Here is a 12,313-nt window from a genome sequence, read left to right as displayed (position 1 = left end):
AGAGGTGATATCGCCTATCAACTCGAGCTTCCTTCAAACTTTGCAAATGTGCATGACGTGTTCCATGTCTCTCAGCTTTGAAAGTGCTTCAAGACTCTTGACTGCACCGTCAACTTCGAAGACATTGAGCTCCAAGAAGATCTCTCTTATCGTGAGCACCCCATTGCTATTCTTGAAGAGACTGAACGCAAGACTCGCAACAAGTCAATCAAATTCCTCAAAGTCAAGTGGTCACACCATTCCGACCGTGAAGCTACCTGGGAACGCGAGGATCACCTCCGTTCTGAATACCCGGCGTTCTTTCAGTCCTAGATCTCGGGACGAGATCCTTTCATAGTGGTGGAGTGTTGTAACACCCCGGATATGATTTTCCCAATGTCGGGACGAGATCCAACTCTTGCCGTTTCCGGCGTTAAGTTATTTTATTTTCTCGGGTTCGGGTTTTTGTCTTCGTGTGTTGTTGTCGTTGTCATGCATCTCATATCATGTCATCATGTGCATTGCATTTGCATACGTGTTCATCTCATGCATTCGAGCATTTTCCCCGTTGTCCGTTTTGCATTCCGGCGCTCTGTTCTCCTCTGGTGGTCATTTCTACCTTTCTTTCATGTGTGGGGTTTAAACATTTCCAGATTGGACCGAGACTTGCCAAGCGGCCTTGGTTTACTACTGGTAGACCGCTTGTCAAGTTTCGTACCATTTGGACTTCGTTTGATGCTCCAACGGTTAACCGAGGGACCGAAAAGGCCTCGTGTGTGTTGCAGCCCAACACCCCTCCATTTTGGCCCAAAACCCACCAAAACCCTCTCCATCATCTAGAGCGTTTGATCACAATCGCGTGGCCGAAAACCGCACCTCATTTGGAAACTCCTAGCTCCCTCTACCTCTATATATAGACCCCTCCTCCAAGATTCCGGATCCCCTTCGTCCAAACCCTAAAAATTTCGTCTCCTCCGCCGCTGGACGTGTCCACTCCCGCCGGACACGCCCCGCGCCGCCGCGCCCGGCCACTCAAGAGCCGCCACATGGCCGGCTGCCTCCTTCCACCACCGCGGCCCGCCCGGCCCACAGTCGGCCCCCGAGGCCCATCGACTGGGCTCCTCGCCGTCCCGCCGCCTGGGAGAGCCGCGCTGCCCTGCGCCTCTCTCCTCCGCCGCAGGTCACCGTGCCGGCCGCCGCGTCCGTCGCCGGCGCCTACGACCGCACCGCTCCACGCCGGCTTCGTCCGAGCCCCGCCGTCCTTACCGCGGCAACGCCGCCCGACTGCCGCCTCCTCGCCTCCCCTCGCCGGCCCCGGCAACTCCGGCGAGTTCCTCCTCCTCCGGCCGCCGCGTTCTTCGTCCCCAGCCAACCTCGGTTCTCATGATGAACAGTGCCAGGATCCCGATCTGGATCTAGATCGGTTGACTTTTTGCCCGAAACCCTAATTATTTTGCCCATGTTCATCATGTCGTAACTTTGCATCCGTAACTCCGTTTTGGGCATATAGCATATCAAAATGTTCGCCTCAGAGAGTACATCATTTCATCTCATTGCATAATTTTCATTTGAGTTCATCTTGATGCCCGAAATGCTGTTAGAAGGATGCCATTTGAGATAATTGTCAGATCTGCTGCTCCAATTAGATATTTGTCATTTTTGCCATGATTATTGTGTGCATGATATGCCCCTGAGCTCTTCATGAGTTTTGTTACATGTTTTGCCATCTATCCAGAGGTGCAACTCATGTATTTTTGTGATGTTTGTGGTGACTAGCACAAGCTTGCAAAGTGGGGCATTCGTTAATGCTGATTTCAGGGACTTAGCATTTCCACTAAGTCCTTGGACTGTTTATCTCATTATGACATATGTTCATGCTGTTTCCTAGTGATCCGTGCCTCTTTTGAGGGTGATCAGTAAGAATGTTTTGTTAATCTTGTAGTGCTCTATCCATCCATGTCTTTGTTTGCAATTATGGGGCACCCTAGCTTGAGTCAATTGAGCTCTACTTTTGTCATTTCGTGAATCTGGGCAGATTGTCTACTTGTTAGCAATTTTGCCGGGGATGTTGTAGTTGATCCGTGCATGCTATGTTATTGTTCTTACCATTTCTAGCTTGTATTTTGTGTATTCTTGATGGGTGTATGCTTAGATTGCCATGGCTTGCTCTATAGTGAGTGCATCGAGCTCGTAAACATGCCTACTTGATATCTGTTTTCAGCATGCTCTAGTTTTCACTAAGTCTGGGAACTGATTATGTTTTTGTCATGTTCACATGCTTGCAAATGTATTTTCTGATCCCTTTTGGCTCAAGGTCACTAAGGAACTTTTGTTAAGCTCTTTGAGTAGCTCCATGCCATGCTTTACTTTGTCATGTTCAGCACCTGTAGCATATAGTTTTCATGCTCCAAAGTGTGCTACCTGATCTGAAATTCCAGACAAGTGTTGATTTCACAAGGTCTGAAATCTGTTTACCAAATGCATTTTTGCCATGCTTGTTTGAACCTGTTAATGGATGAATTGGCCGTAGCTCAGTGCTAGTCTTTTGTTAATCATCATGAATGGATCCCTGCCATGTATTTTTTGTCATGTTTGGGTGTTGTAGCATGTTCATGTTGTTGCTTGTAGATGGCTACTTGTTGTAGATCGCAGAACGTGGTCATATTTGAATTGCTTGCCATTTCCAAACCGTAACTCCGATTCCGGTGTTCTTTATATCGTTTTTAAGCGGTTTCATCTCACCTTTACAGTGGAACACTTGGTTTTCCAAGTTGAGGCCAGGTTCATTGATTCCTTGTCAAATCTTGCATATGCATCCCATATCGCATCCCGCATAGCATACCATCTTTGCATCATGTTGTTTGAGCCTTGCACGTGGTTGATTGTGTCCTTGTTGCTTGTTTGTCTTGTTTGGGTAGAGCCGGGAGACGAGTTCGCTAATGAGGTGCCCGTTGAGTTTGCTTTCGAGGATCCAGTCAACTCTGACAACTTTACAGGCAAGATGATCATACCCTCGAAATCACTACTATCTTTGCTTTGCTAGATGCTCGCTCTTTTGCTATGCCTATGCTATGATGCCTACCACTTGCTTATCATGCCTCCTAAATTGCCATGTCAAACCTCTAACCCACCATGTCCTAGCAAACCGTTGATTGGCTATGTTACCGCTTTGCTCAGCCCCTCTTATAGCGTTGTTAGTTGCAGCTGAAGATTGGAGACCGTTCCTTGTTGGAACATTATTTACTTGTTGGGTTATCATTATATTATCTTGTTATCATAATGCATCTATAGACTTGGTAAAGGGTGGAAGGCTCGGCCTCTCGCCTAGTGTTTTGTTCCACTCTTGCCGTCCTAGGTTCCGTCATATCGGTGTTATGTTCCCGGATTTTTGCGTTCCTTACGCGGTTGGGTGATAATGGGAACCCCTTGATAGTTCGCCTTGATTAAAACTTTTCCAGCAATGCCCAACCTTGGTTTTACCATTTGCCACCTAGCCCCTTTTTCCCTTGGGTTTCCGGAGCCCGAGGGTCATCTTATTTTAACCCCCCCCCCCGGCCAGTGCTCCTCTGAGTGTTGGTCCACCTCATCAGCCGCCGGTGGCCACCAGGGGCAACTCTGGGCTGGCCTACCGGAAGTTTGGACAATCTGAGTGTGCCCTGAGAACGAGATATGTGGAGCTCCTATCGGGATTTGTCGGCACATTCGGGCGGTGTTGCTGGATTTGTTTTAACTTGTCGAAGTGTCTTGTAGAACCGAGATACCGAGTCTGATCGGAATGTCTCGGGAGAAGGTCTATTCCTTCGTTGACCGTGAGAGCTTGTCATGGGCTAAGTTGGGACTCCCCTGCAGGGAATTGAACTTCCGAAAGTCGTGCCTGCGGTTATGGGCAGATGGGAATTTGTTAATGTCCGGTTGTAGACAACTTGAACCTTAACTTAATTAAAAATGAATCAACTGTGTGAGTTGCCGTGATGGTCTCTTCTCGGCGGAGTCCGGGAAGTGAACATGGTGTTGGAGTAATGCTTGCCGCAAGTTGCCCTCTAGTTACTCGTTCGCGCTTTGCCTCCTCTTCTCGCTCTCTTTTGCAAACAGGTTAGCCACCATATATGCTAGTCACTTGCTGCAGCTCCACATATTTACCTTGCCTTACCTATGAGCTTAAATAGTCTTGATCGCGAGGGTGCGAGATTGCTGACTCCCTGTGGCTCATAGATTACTTCCAAACCAGATGCAGGGCCTGATGATTCCGCTCCAGATGACGCGCTTGAGCTCAAGTGGGAGTTCGACGAGGACTCACGCTGATACTACGTGTCTTTCCCTGATGATCAGTAGTGGTGCCCAGTTGGGGTGATCGGGACCGTGTCGCATGTTGGGTTTATCTTTTATTTTGGCGCCATAGTCGGGCCATGAGTGTTTGAATGTTTTAATGCTATTTATGTACTTTGATAGACGTGGCGAGTGTAAGCCAACTATGTATCTCCCCTTTTATTATCTATATTACATGGGATGTTGTGAAGATTGCCTAACTTGCGACATTGCTTTCAATGCGGTTATGCCTCTAAGTCATGCCTTGACACGTGGGAGCTATAGCCGCATCGAGGGCGTTACACAACCCCTTTATAGCGTTGGGTGCAAGTTGGTGTTTGTTTGTGCAGGTACTCGGTGACTTGTGCGTTGTCTCCTACTGGATTGTTACCTTGGTTCTCAAAACTGAGGGAAATACTTACTCTACTTTGTTGCGTCACCCTTTCCTCTTCAAGGGAAAAACCAAACGCAAGCTCAAGAAGTAGCATGGGGCATGGTATAGTTGGTATTCCTGGATCTCCAAGTTTCTTTGGTATTCCACCCTTAAAAGTGTAATTAGCAAGCATGGTGAAAATTTTAGCTTCCGGTATCTTTCTTTTATTAGTAACAATATCTTTCATATACTTAGCATAAGGAGACATTTTCAGCATATCAGTCAAACGCATACGCAAAAAGATAGGTCTAATTATTTCAGCAAGCACTCAAAATCTTCATCATCCGTTTTCTTGGATGGCTTAGGAGGAAAGGGCATGGGTTTCTGAACCCATGGTTCTCTTTCTTTACCATGTTTCCTAGCAATGAAGTCTCTCTTATCATAACGTCGATTCTTTGATTGTGGGTTATCAAGATCAACAACAGGTTCAATCTCTACATCATTATCATTACTAGGTTGAGCATCAATATGAACATCATTATTAACATTATCACTAGGTTAATGTTCATCACCAAATTGTGTCTCAGCTTTAGAAATAGATATATCATTGGGATTCGAAGGTGCATCTATAACAGGTTCACTAGAAGCATGCAAAGTCATATCACCTTTCTTTTTCTTTTTATTATTAGGACTAGGTGCATTAGTATTGATTCTCTAAGAATCTTGCTCAATTCTCTTAGGATGGCCCTCAGGATACAAAGGTTCCTGAGTCATCTCTCCACCTCTAGTCATAACTCTAACAACATTATCATTATTCTTACTATTCAACTCATTGAGCAAATCATCATGTGCCTTAAGCACTTGTTCTACTTGAGTTTTAACCATGGAAGCATGCTTACTAATAAGCTTAAGATCATTAACAGTTCTGCTCATATAATTACCCAAGTAGTCAAGTATGTAAGCATTACGTTTCAATTGTCTACTAACATAAGCATTGAAGTTTTCTTGTTTAACAATAAAATTATCAAACTCGTCCAAGCATTGACTAGCAGACTTATTATGAGGAATATCACCTTCATCAAATCTATTGAGAGAATTTACCTTTACTACCTGTGTCGGGTTATCAAGACCATGTATTTCTTCAATAGGCGGTAAATTCTTAACATCTTCCGCTTTAATACATATTTCTTTCATAGATTTCTTTGCCTCTTGCATATCTTCAGGACTGAGAAATAGAATACCTCTTTTCTTCGGAGTTGGCTTAGGAGTTGGTACAGGAAAATTCCAATCATTATCATTACTCAATATTTTATTCAATAGCAATTCATCTTGCTCAACAGTCCGTTCCCTAAAAACACAACCAGCACAACTATCCAGGTGGTCTCTGGAAGCATCGGTTAGTCCATTATAAAAGATATCAAGTATTTCATTTTTTTAGAGGATGATCAGGCAAAGCATTAAGTAATTGGAGAAGCCTCCCCCAAGCTTGTGGGAGACTCTCTTCTTCAATTTGCACAAAGTTAAATATTTCCTTTAAAGCAGCTTGTTTCTTATGAGCAGGAAAATATTTTTCAGAGAAGTAGTAAATCATATCCTGAGGACTACGCACACAACCGGGAGTAAGAGAATTAAACCATAACTTAGCATCACCCTTTAACGAGAAAGGAAACAACCTAAGAATATAGTAATAGCAGATTATTTCCTCATGAGCAAATAGGGTGGCTATATCATTCAATTTAATAAGATGTGCCACAACTGTTTTAGATTCATAACCATAGAAAGGATCAGATTCAACCAACGTAATTAACTCAGGATTGACAGAGAATTCATAATCCTTATCAGTAACAAAGATAGGTGAAGTAGAAAACTTAGGATCATATTGCATTCTAGCATTCAAAGACTTTTTTCTCAGCTTAGCTAATAGTTTCTTAAGATCATCTCTATCATTGCAAGCAAAAAAGTCTCTAGCAGTTTCTTCATCCATAATATAACTCTCAGGTACAACATGCAATTCATATCTAGGGGAAGAATCATAATCTTCAGTTTCAATAATATCATCAGTTTCAGTAATTGCATTCTCTCTAACCCTAGTAAGTTGTTCATCAAGAAATTCACCTAGTGGCACAATAGTATCAAGCAAAGAAGTAGTATCATCATAAGCATCATTCATAGAAGAAGTGGCATCATCAATAACATGCGACATATCAGAATCAATAGCAGGTGTAGGTGTTGCAAGTTTACTTAAAACAGAAGGTGAATCAAGTGTAGAGCTAGATGGCAGTTCCTTACCTCCCCTCATAGTTGAGGGATAGATCTTGGTTCTAGTATCTTTCAGATTCCTCATAGTGATCAACAGATATAAATCCCAAGTGCCTCAGAGAATAGAGCTATGCTCCCCGGCAACAGCGCCAGAAAAAAGGTCTTGATAACCCACAAGTATAGGGGATCACAACAGTTTTTGAGTGTAGAGTATTCAACACAAATTTATTGATTTGACACAAGGGGAGCCAAAGAATATTCTCAAGTATTAGCAACTGAATTGTCAATTAAACCACACCTGAAAGACTTAATATCTTCAACAAAATATTTAGTAGCAAAGTAGAATGGAAGTAACGGTAACGGTGGCAAAAGTAACAATAGCAGTTTCATAGCAATTGTAACAGTGGCAGCGGCAAGTAACGTAGCAAAGATCAATATGTGAAAAACTCGTAGGCAATGGATCAGTGATGGATAATTATGTCAGATGGCATTCATCATGCAACATTTATAACCAAGGGTGACATAGAACTAGCTCCAATTCATCAATATAATGTAGGCGTGTATTCCAAATATAGTCATACATGCTTATGGAAAAGAACTTGCATGACATCTTTTGTCCTACCCTCCCGTGGCAGTGGGGTCCTATTGGAAACGAAGGGATATTAAGGCCTCCTTTTAATAGAGTACCGGACCAAAGCATTAACACTTAGTGAATACATGAACTCCTCAAACTACGGTCATCACTGGGAGTGGTCCCGACTATTATCACCTCTGGGGTTGCCGGATCATAACACATAGTAGGTGACTATTGACTTGCAAGATAGGATCAAGAACTCACATATATTCATAAAAACATAATAGGTTCAGATCTGAAATCATGGAGCATAGCAAAGTCATAGCAACATCAATCTTAAAACATAATGGATACTAGGGATCAAACCCTAACAAAACTAACTTGATTACATGGTAAATCTCATCCAACCCATCACCGTCCAGCAAGCCTACGATGGGATTACTTACACACGGCGGTGAGCATCATGAAATTGGTGATGGAGGATGGTTGATGATGACGATGGCGACGAATTCCCCTCTCCGGAGCCCCGAACGGACTCCAGACCAGCCCCCCCCCCCAAGGAAGATTAGGGCTTGGCGGCGGCTCCATATCGTAAAACATGATGAATCCTTCTCTCTGATTTTTTTTCTTCCCGACCATGAATATATGGAGTTGGAGTTGAGGTCGATGGAGCTTCGTGGGACCCACAAGACAGGGGGCATGCCCCCCATCCTTGTGGACAGGGTGTGGGCCCCCTTCGGTTGATTCTTTCGCTAATAATTTTTATTTATTCCAAAAGTATTCTCCATGAAGTTTTAGGTCATTCCGAGAACTTTTATTCTGCACAAAAATAACACCATGGCAATTCTGCTGAAAACAGCGTCAGTCTGGGTTAGTTCCATTCAAATCATGCAAATTAGAGTCCAAAACAAGGGCAAAAGAGTTTGGAAAAGTATATATGATGGAGACGTATCAAACATCAAGTGATAGATAGGCGGGTTATTTGTAGGGTGTTTCCGTTCGCAATTTTCCTTTTTGTCGAACTATTTGGTTTTCGTTGAACTATTTGCTTTTGGAACTTGAAGCACCGCCTGTGGTGTTGATATACTTGGTCATCATGTACCATTAATTACCCCCTGCAATGCTATTTGCTTCCAAGGTGCAATCAAAAGTTTACTTCCTTGCAATTATTATCCTTGATACTTATCTACCGTGCAGGAAAAGTAAAAGCATTTCAAGGCAGATTAGAAATCATGCTTCTCTAGTAGAGATATTTTACTCTGGAACTATATGTGACTTATGGTTAGATATTCCATAATGATTATCTCTCACTATCTAACCTTGCAGGAGAAGAAAGTCAGCTTCAGATTAAATTTGAGATTCGAAAGCGAACTCTCTCTAATCCATCTCATGAGTTGTTTTTCCTCGCATTTTTTCCATCATATCATCCTTGTTGCAGGAAAATTTCTTCTGAAGCATATCTACTTTGAACAATATACCCATGTTTCCCTTGCTCTGATTCTCCTTGAATATCTAACTTGCAGGGAACTCATATCTCGTGTGGATTCAAACCGTGTTATGAGAAAACCTTCATGGCTTATTCTTCGTCACAAATCATTTCAAAGTATTCACTCTATCTAACAAATCTTTTTCAAGATTGTGTGTGACAGGAAATACCTCAGACACTGTCGAGTGCATTGAAAGAGACCACGAATGAGATTTTATGTCAATGTCACTCATACGAAGATTTATCTCGCTGCCTTCCACTTCATATCCCATGCATACCTTCAGGGGGAGCGTGTTTTATCTTCGTAATTATCTCTCGTCTTTCGTTATCCTTCGCATTCCATTTCATTCCTTTATCTATCTTTCAATGTCTTCTGTTTTGTCAATAATCATCCAAAAAGGGGGAGATTGTTGGTGCAATATTTGCCCTCTTGTGTTTTGGAGATTGTTGACAGAAACATGCATGGACTGATTTGTTTGCTAGTGCATACAGAGAAAAATAGTCCATGCAGAACCAAAGAGAATGTTGTCTGTGGTGTCAAGTTTGAGGAACTTCACCAAAGAATATCTGTGTTGTAGAGAAGAATGAGCTACATCTATTAAAGACATGTAGACGAGATGATTGATGTGAAGGAGTTAACCCCTCAAAAATTTACTGCTGATGTGAAGCAATTGGTTCGGAGATCCTGTCCAAAGAAAATTGACTGCAGCGAGTGGAAGTCAAAGACAAAGTGAAGACGTAGCATTCATTTCATTGTTCTTCTCTCGTTCCTTTGAGTCATAGGACCTCCGTACTATTAAGATGGTATAGTTTCTCGAAGCTTAGATCTGCTATGTGATGCTTAGCCCAAAACCTATGAAAGATGCGAGAGAAATCTCTTTATGTTTCGAATGATTACCTGCCAGCAGTAGATGTTGTTCTTCGTGTCGCAGGAGATATCTTTCAAACTGAGGAGTTAGCATTACTTGCTCCGTAAGGAATGTTACCGTTGTGCTCAATTTCCGACCGCTGGACTTGTGTCGTTCGGCCATTGGCTACTCCACATGTCCAATTTGGTCATTTCCCTTCAGGGAAGGCTACAACTATAAATAGCCACCCTGCTCCAAAGTTGCCCGTTGGCTGCTCCGCTTAAGATTTCTGAGAAGATTGATTGAGCATCCCCTCTCCGAGTGTTTTGAGTTTAAGATCCACCGAGAGAAGAATCAAGAGCCCAAACTTAGACAGTGGTTGAGCATCACAGTAGTTCTGAGTTTAGAGTTCTTGTACATATTACTCTTGAGAGTTGCGCACTCTCTAGACGGATAGGTGTCGACTCGAGAGCTGAAGAGTTATTGTCTTCACCAAGCAAGATCTTCAGCAACCAAGAGTCATTGTGGTTCGGAAGAGGTCTGTCGAAGGTTTGGAGATTGCCGACAAGTATCTACCATGAGTGAAATCAACTGGAGTCTGATCAGCTCCTAGTTGAAGGAGAACAGGACGAAGAGAGTTTATCTTCTGTGTTAAATCGCAACACCTCCAACCAGACATAGTCCTTTGGCAGAAGGGCAAACTGGTCTACCAAATCCATATATCGCCATCGAGCACCACTGGTTCAATTTACTTTACTGCATTACCTCCAGCAGTTTACTTTCGTGCTCTGTGATGATAGTTTATTTGATTTATCTTTGATCGTTGCATATCATTCGTCTCTATCATATCTGTCGTTCCCATCGGTTATGTTCGTTGTTCATCATGTTGCATTCTCATCATTCATGTTAGTGGTTCCAGTCGTACGAACTTCTCCTTGCACTTATCTTATTAAGTATGGAGTGTTTTCCCTGTGTTATTCTCTTTCACCTCGTCATTGTTCTTTATCGTGTTTTTCCCCCGCAGTTCATATCATATTTTCTCTCATGCTACTGTTTCTGTTCCCATGTCGTTCCTCAATAACGTTCTTGATCAAGTTCTTATCTACCAAATCTCATTTCCACTGCTGTGTTTGGGATCCGTTCAAAACATTCACAAGAATTTTTGAATCTCCCATTCACCCCCCACTGGGCTATATACTCTCGGTCCTAACAGGAGCGCTTTAGTTCATATAAGAGTTTGTCCAGACTTGTCCTTTGCTATAAAAAGGATTGGGCCACCTTATTACACCTTTGTTACACTTGTTATTTGTTAGTCGTTACGAATTACTTTGCCACCAAACTATCTGTTACTGATAATTCCAGTGCTTGCAGAAAATACTTTGCTGCAAACCGCTTATCATTTTCTTCTACTTCTCGTTGGGTTCGACACTCTTACTTTTTGAAAGGACTACGATTGACCCCCTATACTTGTGGGTCATCAAAACGCAGCCTCCACCACAACTCGTTGACGTCCTCGTCTTCATGGCAACCTCCGTCATCATCCTTCTCCCTAGTTGTCGCTAACATCAGACATGACGCCGGATCACCTTGGCCATCAACACTGCCTCCTCTCTTCCCCATCCTCCTCATCGGAAAATCGTTGAAAATACACGGGATTCGTCAGATGCGGGTCAGAACACCTCGGCAACTCCCCTGCTCTCTTCCGCATAAGAGAGAGAAGAGGAAGGGACGGGAGCACATACCTAAGAGAAAAAAAGATAGGATTGGAGTGGGATGCAGTGGGTGGTTGAGGCGTGGAACACTTTAGATAAGAGCGAGAGAGACTGGAACGAAAACATTTGCTCTGAAAAATTAGGACACCGAACTATCTCAAAATGTGACGTGGCCACTCTTCCTGGTCAATATTCATGCAAACAATCCAACGATTATTACAACACTCGACCGAAATACTTAAGATCTGACTTTAGTTTTTTATCGATCCGGAAATACAATACGAGTTCCAAAACTTCTAAAGGTGTTTTCTCCATGGATTTTTGTACATTCAATATCTCATTTATTAATTATTCCCTCCATAAACTAATATAAGAATGTTTAGAATACTAGTGATCTAGATGTTTTTATATTAATTTATAGAGGGAGTAGCTTATTAATGATCTCCTGGCTTGTCTGAATTTACTTCAATCTAGTAAAGGTATTTTTTTCCATGGAATTTTTTAATAGTAATTTGGTCTCCACGCCGGCCAGCAGCTGTATCTCCTCGTCGGTATCGACGCCGTAGGGTTCACGTCTCTGCAGTCCACACCTCACATACTTTGACGAGCTCGTCGTCTCGCCCGCTCGCGGACAGTCGTCAGCCGCGACAAGGACGCCAACCCACCCTGCCATCCGTCATCCACTCCGCCCGTCCCTCCCACCCCCACCAACCAAAACCCACAACCGCCGAGGTCGTTGCGCATCCCCTCCCCCCCGAGCGCCTCCGCCCCCACCCC

Source organism: Triticum dicoccoides, chromosome 6A, assembly GCF_002162155.2.
Source record: "Triticum dicoccoides isolate Atlit2015 ecotype Zavitan chromosome 6A, WEW_v2.0, whole genome shotgun sequence".
Classification (NCBI taxonomy): Eukaryota; Viridiplantae; Streptophyta; class Magnoliopsida; order Poales; family Poaceae; genus Triticum; species Triticum dicoccoides.
The sequence above is the reverse complement of the archived record's forward strand: the minus strand, read 5'-3'. Positions refer to the sequence as shown.